Consider the following 8,106-nt stretch of genomic DNA (forward strand, 5'->3'; position numbering starts at 1 on the left):
TGTACTTTGGGACAGGGTGTTACAAGTATTATCACAATACATCATAATAGGCCTTTCAATGGAGTCAACCACTCCCAAATAATGAATAAAATTCTGAAGCCACCGAAGCCAAACTGCCTGACGAGTAGCCTCATAACACGCCGCATACTGTGCCTCCATAGTCGAGGATGTTGTCACAGATTGCTTGGCCCTTCGCCAAGACACAGCACCTCCTGCCATGATAAGTATATACCCAGTGGTAGATTTCTTATCATCTACACAGCCTTTATAATCTACATCACTGTAACCAACTACTTCAAATGAGTTGGTATGTCGATAAGTCAACATATGATCTTTAGTACCCTGAAGATACCTAAAGACCTTCTTAGCTGCTTGGTAATGAATAGGACCAGGATTGCTCATAAATCTGCCAAGCTCACCCACAGCAAAAGCTATATCAGGTCGTGTACAAACTTGAGCGTACATTATACTACGCACTGCTGAAGAATAACGAACATTTCTCATTGCCATCCTCTCTTTATCATTTTTAGGACACTTGTAACACCCCGTACAGAAGTACATCGGAATTTCTAAAATTTGACCAAGGTTGACCGGTTTGACCGTCGTTGACCGAGAAAGGGTCAAATGTTGACTTTTTGTTCCTGAGGGAATTTCACATTGACCGAGGTATCATTAAAAAGTACACATTGTCACGAGTTCATAGATTAGTAGCACATCGAAAACGGAGCTACGGTTTGAAAGTTATGAGCAAAACAAGTTGAGGTCCAAATTGTCCAAGGAGTGCCAGAGTTGACTTTTTGTTAATGCATGGTTGTGAAGTACTCGTCGATACGAGTCCGTAGATTGGTGGCACGTTCGATTTGGACATATGGTTTGAAAGTTATGGACCTGTAGAATTTTTCAAATACCGTAATATTTTAATATTATTTTTAATATGTGAACAGTGTATGCCACATGTCGCAATTTTAGTCAATCCTATGAGTGAACAGTATCACCCATGGGTGGCTTTTATTTTGGAAAAACACGGGCACGGGGGAGGGGAGAGAGAAAGAAGAGAGAGATAGAGAGAGCTAGAGAGAGAAACCAACCGGCCACCGCAGTTCACCCACTTCCGGCCACCAGAAAAGTACACGCACCATCCTAGCTTGAAGCCCACCTGAAAACCGGCCTGCCCGGATCGAGGCTTTTTCCGTTGGCGTCAATTCCTTCAAACCTAGATTTCTCCCTACTCCGGCCACCGTTTGCCTCACCGCCGGTCCCATTGAGTTACCCATCACCAGATCTACCTTCCCACCAAAAATCACGGCCACTGGACACTGGACGCGCCGCCGGCGGTGGCAGATTCCGATGACCACGGTGGCTCACCGAGAAACTGACTTTCTGGCGAGTTTCCAGTTGCACCGCCCCTCCTTTCCCACTAATTCAGACCCTCTAAATCCAAATCCGGTGTCCACTTTCCTCAATTCGCGATGGATTGTGAGAATCGAAGGCTTAAAATCTGTGAGTTTTCCAGCGAGATTCCGGCCACCACGGGTCCGATCTCCAGGAGGTAAGCCTCAATCCGTGATCCTCGTTCCATAAGCTTCGTTTCGGTATATTATTCACAAGTTTTGGTTAATGTTTGTGTTAAACTCCCCGAGTACCGGATATTATTTACCCGAATAAAATATTAATTTATTTGAGATGTGTAATATTGTTGTTCTAGGAGCACGTGTACATCGTGGAATTGATCCCATGGAGGATCTTGGATTAATTGCGTAGTCGAGGTGAGTGACCCACCTTCAAAATTATTTTGGGATGTTAAAATATATATATTTTGTGTTAATTGGTTATTTGAAAATATGTTTGATGTGTTGAATATTTAGAAAATTTATATTTAGAATTTTGATGCGAAAATTGAATGGAATTAAATATTTGGGCATTATAAAATATTTTGGTCCTAAGGAATTTGAGATTTTAGTAAATTTTATCAAATTTTATTGTTGAAATATTTCATAATTAAATATTTGATAAATATGTTTTATGTATTTGACATTAAGAGAATTTCCATATAAATTGTATTGCTAATTTATAATGTTTTTAATATATGTTTTGGTGCCAAAAGAATATATTTGTAAATTTAAAGAAATTGTGGTTTGATTTATTTTAATTATTGCTATGGTTATTAGTTTAAAAATTGATTTATGGTCAATATATTTCACTATGGTATTTCTGATTTTCGTATGAAATGACGATTTGAAAATTTTGAAATATTTAAACAAGCGGTTGAACTTGACAATTTAATTATGATTATGATACAGTAGGATACTGTACCAGATATCTTTAATTGATGTACCATATAGTACCAGAGTTTGGTTCAGTATTATATTACAGCGTGCTAGGTTTATCATGGTGCCGTGAGGTTGGTTTCATCCAATGGTTATCTATTATTACCACGGACTGTGAGATCGGGTTTATCCGACGGTTTATTATTATTGCTACGGTGCCGTGAGGTTGGTATCATCCAACGGTTTATTATTGCCACGGACAGTGAAGTTGGGTACGTCCCGACGGTTATTTATTATTTCCACGACACCATTCATATATTGAGGGTCGTGAGGTGGGTGTATCCCACGGTTTATATATTGGTACATCGTATGGTACATTGTACATGTTTGTATATATTGTTGATTTACAAATATTGTGGTGATTTCTGCATTTTCATATTTATTTGGTGGAACTGTAATTATTATAGTTTATGCTCAAATGTTTATATTTGGATTTGAAACATTTCATAACATTACAATGATTGCTCATTCATATTTTTGAGCATCGGTTTTATGATATTGATTAGGTTACAAGTTTGGATTTTTGTGAAATGATTTTAAAAGGGAAACTTTTCCAACGGAGTGAATGGTGAGGGTTTTGAGAGAAAATATTATTTTCAATTAATTATTATTTATTTATTTATTTATTTTTAATTAATCAAGTGTACTATATTTATTATTACTGTTATAATTGTACAGTAGATAAAGTCACTTACTGAGATGATTAGCATCTCATATTTCTAAATTCCGTTCCCTTAGGTAGAAGGTTTGGGAGACGTGATCGTCCGGGACGAGCCCGACATCTCAGTTCATTGTCAAGATTCCAAGAAGCATTTCCTCTTTTTTTCCTCTTCATCTTGTATTGCTTCCTTATCTCACATTGAATAAATTTCATATTTACTTGCATAATGCTCTGTATACTGTATTGGACACATTTTATTAAATACTGCATTAATTCCTTATTATTATTTTGGAGTGCTGCAAATTATGGATTTATGTTGTAGTAAATGGGAGGAATAAGGTGGTGTATATAGAAGTGTGTTTTCAGTGTAAGAAATTTATGGTAAGTCCAACCCTTAGGGGAAGTTCTGCCGGATTTTCTATTGGAGGATCCGGTAGGGTTTCCCTGGGATCAGGGCTTGTCTAGGGTTCCAGTAAGGAATTTTGGACGGGTCCTGACACACTGATCCTTAGAAAACTTTTCACCTTTCGTAACCGGTACACTTCTAGGAGAATAATTATGCATATCAAATCTCTTTAAGGATTCTATCAATATAGGCTCTTTGAGACAATTGCAACATATAATTAGTTCTATCTCGAACAATCTTGATGCCCAAAACAAAAGAAGCCTTTCCAAAATCTTTTATATCAAAATGGTTGCACAACATCTACTTTGTCTCAGCCAACAGGTCAGTGTCATTAGTAGCCAAAAGTATGTCATCAACATACAACACCAAAAATATAAAACTGCTCCCACTGACCTTTATATATATGCATTTATCAACAACATTCTCCTTAAAGCCATTTTGGATGACAACCTCATCAAACTTAAGATACCATTGCCTCGAAGCCTGCTTAAGACCATAAATTGACTTCTTAAGCTTACAAACCAAATTACCATTCCCTGTTTGTTGGAAGCCAATTGGTTTAACCATATACACATCTTCAAATAAATCACCATTTAGAAAAGTAGTTTTGACATCCATCTGATGCAACTTTAGGTCATAATGTGCCACAATTGCCATAATGATTCTAAAAGAATCCTTTATGGATACAGGAGAGAATGTCTCTGTGTAATCAATTCTTTCCTTCCAGCTAAATCCTTTGGCTACAAGTCTAGCCTTATACCTCTCTACTTGACCATTAGAGTCTCTTTTAGTCTTAAAGGCCCATTTGTACCCTATAGGCTTGCAACCCAATGGTAACTCAACCAAATCCCAAACACCAATTGATGCCTTGGATTTCATTTCATCTTCCATTGCATCCAACCAAAAGTTTGAGTTTGAACTGCTTATGGCCTCCTCATAAGTGACTGGATCTAAATCATCACTTATGTCAACTCATGCTCCTGCAAGTAAACCTCATAGTCATTAGGAATAGCTGATCTCCTAATCCTTTGTGACCTCCTCAAAGGTACATCAGCATCTTCAATAGCTAGAATATCCTACTCTTCAACAATGAGTTCATTCTGACCAACTCCTGGTTCATCAACTACTGGATCAACAATATCTCTATCAGGAGCAACTACACTGGGAATGAAAACACTTTCTTCTCTAAATTGAGGCACCCTTATTCCATTATTATCATCAAATCCAAAATTATCTTCAAAATAAATGGCCCTGTCTGATTCCAAGATCCTGGTGGTGTGAGAAGGACAAAAGAATCTTGAACCCCTAGATCCTATACAATAGCCAACGAAATATCCACTAATGGTTTTAGGATCCAACTTCTTAATTTGGGGATTATAAATCCTTACTTCAGCTTTGCAACCCCATATTCGAAAATGGTGCAAATTAGGCTTTCTTCCTGACCACAACTCGAAAAGTGTCTTAGGAATGGACTTACTTGGAACTTGATTCAAAATACAAGCCGCCATCCTTAAAGCCTTTCCCCACAAATAATTTAGCAAACTAGAATTTGCCAACATAGACCGCACCATATCCAACAAAGTCCTATTCCTTCTCTCAGCTATGCCATTTTGCTGAGGTGTACCAGGCATCGTATATTGCGCATCAATGCCACACTCACCCAAATAAATAGCAAAAGGTCCTGGGTTCCTTCCAGTCTCATCATATCTACCATAAAACTTACCACCTCTATCAGACCTTACAGCTTTTATTTTCTTATTCTTTTGAAGCTCCATCTTTACCTTAAATTCTTTAAGGCAACTAAAGAATCTGACTTCTCACGAATAAGCTCAATATGTCCATAACGAGAGTAATCATCAATGAAGATAATAAAATATCTATAACCACCCAAAGCAGTTGGTGTAAAAGGTCCACATATGTCAGTGTGGATTAACTCCAAAACATCTCCACACCTAGCTAATTTATCCTTTCTTACCTTAGCAGTTAACTTCCCTTTCACACATTCAACATAAGTCAACAGATCATAGAAATCAAGATTAGGAAGTATCCCATCCTTCACTAACCTTTCCATTCTGTGCCTAGAAATATGTGTCAGGACCCGTCCAGAATTCCTTCCCCGGAACCCTAGACAGCCCTGATCCCAGGGAAACCCTACCGGACCCTCCAACGGAAAATCCGACAGAGTCTCCCCTAAGGGATTTACTTACCACAAACTACCTGCACTGAAAACACACTTCTATAAACATCCCCTTATTCCTCCCACAACTACAAATTGTTCCACAAATTTCAGCACTTCAAAAATAAAACAACAGCAGCAACCCAGTGCATAAAAACAACGACACGTCCAATACAGTATACAGAGCATTATACGACAAATGTGGAATTTATAAAAATAACAGATAAAGAAGCAATACAGGATAGAGAGGAAAAAGGGAAGAAAAACTTCTTGAACCTTCGGCAACGAACTGAGACGTTGGGCTCGCCCCGGACAATCAACGTCTCCAACCTGGACCTAGGGGAACGGAATTTAAGAGTGTGAGATGCTAATCATCTCAGTGAGTGACCCTAACTACTATACACCTTTAATATTAATAATATAAAAATAAAGGAATTTAATTAAGCAATACCGAACAATTAAATAAATAAATATTTAAAGTAATAATTTCTCTCAAAACTTTCACTATTCACTCTGTTTGAAATGTTCCCCTTTTAAAACATTTTCACAAAACCCTTGTACGTACTTCCCAAAAACCAAGGAACTAAACGAATTAATAAACAACAAATAAACAAATAAATAAATACCCCAAATATAAATATTCTGTAATAAATTATAATAAATAATTTTTTTTTTGAACACCTTTGGGGTTTTAAACTTTAATTGCAATTTACACCGACAATTACACCTGACGCACCACACCATATACCGGTGATGCCCTCCGATACCCAGCGTCCCGAGCACCGACTGGCGAGAGGTTAAAGAGAGAAACCTGCAGTGGTCACTTCGGCGTCCCGACAGTACCAACTGCTAAAAACCATCAACCCGGCCAAGGAGGGGGGGCGGCTGTGCACAACAATAACCTTGCCTGCCCACGGTCCAATGGCAACTCACGGGTGAAGTAATAACCGTGCGCTAAACCAGATAATAACCGCGCACTACCACGTGTCCATACACCATACACCAGAACACCAATACTGTGTGAGTGCGTCTAAAAATAAACAATAATAACCAACCGTACCGTTTTACAAATTACCGTGGGAAGTATACCAAATTTTCACAAAACACCATCCCACATATTTTTATTCAACAACCCGGTACGAAAACATCGATAATCAACAAACCACAATTTTCCTCGAAATACGAGATGCAACCATAAAAATACCGCGGGCATAATTTATAAAATATAACCAAATATTTTCGTAAAATATTTAACCCAATTATGCCCAGAAAATCAAATTTAAAACCACGTACAAATACCACCAAAATTCACTTTGCTCATGCATAATAAATTAAACAACAATATAATTCATAATTAAATCACCATAAAATAATAATCGGGAATTTCTTAATGATCCCAAAATTTCCATTTATTACCAATGGTAAATATATATATAAAATAATATTTTTCCCGATTATATTTAAAATACACCACATGAGCACAATTTTACAGATACCAAATTAATACCACATAAATACAATTAATTACCCCGAAAATATTTTTAAAGGTGGGTCACTCACCTGGAGCACGCAATTAACCTACGATCCATCACGGGATCAATTTCACGACTCACCGGTGCTCCTAGAACAAAATTCATAGACAGTCAAATAAATTAATATTTTAATCGGGTAAATAATACCCGGTACCCGGGGGCTCAAACACAAACGTTAACCAAAATGGTCGAATGATATACCGAATCGAAGCTCGTGGAACGAGGATCACCAATCCGGTCTCCGTCGACCCCAATTCCGCCGGAGGTGGCCGGAATTTGGTCGGAAAGGTTCGGCCGGTGTTCACTTCCCCATATCTCGCAAACCGCTTCGAATTTCTGGGATTGGAGGCCATTTTTGGATTCAGAGGACCCAAAATAGGGGGATAGGAAGCTCAATTGGGAGTGGGCTGGCCGGAAAACACAAGAAAAGAGGAGAGAGAAACTTGGCCGGCCGGCGGCTTCTCCGGCCCGATCGGCGCGCGTCCGGCGGTGGCTGGCCGTGAAACTTGGCGGCCAAGCTCGCGAGGTGGCGGGCTTCCTTGGTGGCTGGCGCGTGAGGGCTATGGGTGGTCGGAATTCAAAAACACGGGAGAGAGAGAGGGACGGCCGGAAGAGAAGAAAGAAAAGCTGCGTGTGTGTGTGTATTTCGGGGAAGAAGAAGGAAAAAAGAAAAAAAAAAAGAAAAAGAAAAAGAAAAAGAAAGGATTGGTGTTTTCCCACGTGGGGAAAAGAAAAGAAAAGAAAAGAAAAAGAAAAAGAAAAAGAAAAAGGAAAAGAAAAAGAAATAATTAAATAATATTAATAATAATATTATTATTCAAAAATAATAAAATAATTTGATTTTTTCACATGGTTGACATGTGGCATTTCACCATGGTGACACATGGCCAACTTCATTGAGTCACACGTGGCACCTCGTTATGCGTGTAAAAATAATATTAAAATAATACAGTATTTGAAAAACTTTACAGGTCCATAACTTTCAAACCACATGTCCAAATCGG

The 8,106-nt window shown here is 38.2% G+C and overlaps 1 long non-coding RNA gene across 1 annotated transcript; it reads right to left on the minus strand.

Annotated features, from left to right (window-relative positions):
- Positions 1-5,695: 5,695 nt before the first annotated feature.
- Positions 5,696-7,690, minus strand: LOC132805120 (uncharacterized). The gene is made up of 3 exons (XR_009640463.1): positions 7,304-7,690; positions 7,131-7,191; positions 5,696-5,906 (listed from the first exon to the last, which is right to left on the minus strand). It is a non-coding gene; the product is annotated as an uncharacterized LOC132805120 (long non-coding RNA).
- Between the last annotated feature and the right edge of the window lie 416 nt (positions 7,691-8,106).

Source organism: Ziziphus jujuba, chromosome 8 (genome assembly GCF_031755915.1).
Source record: "Ziziphus jujuba cultivar Dongzao chromosome 8, ASM3175591v1".
NCBI lineage: Eukaryota > Viridiplantae > Streptophyta > Magnoliopsida > Rosales > Rhamnaceae > Ziziphus > Ziziphus jujuba.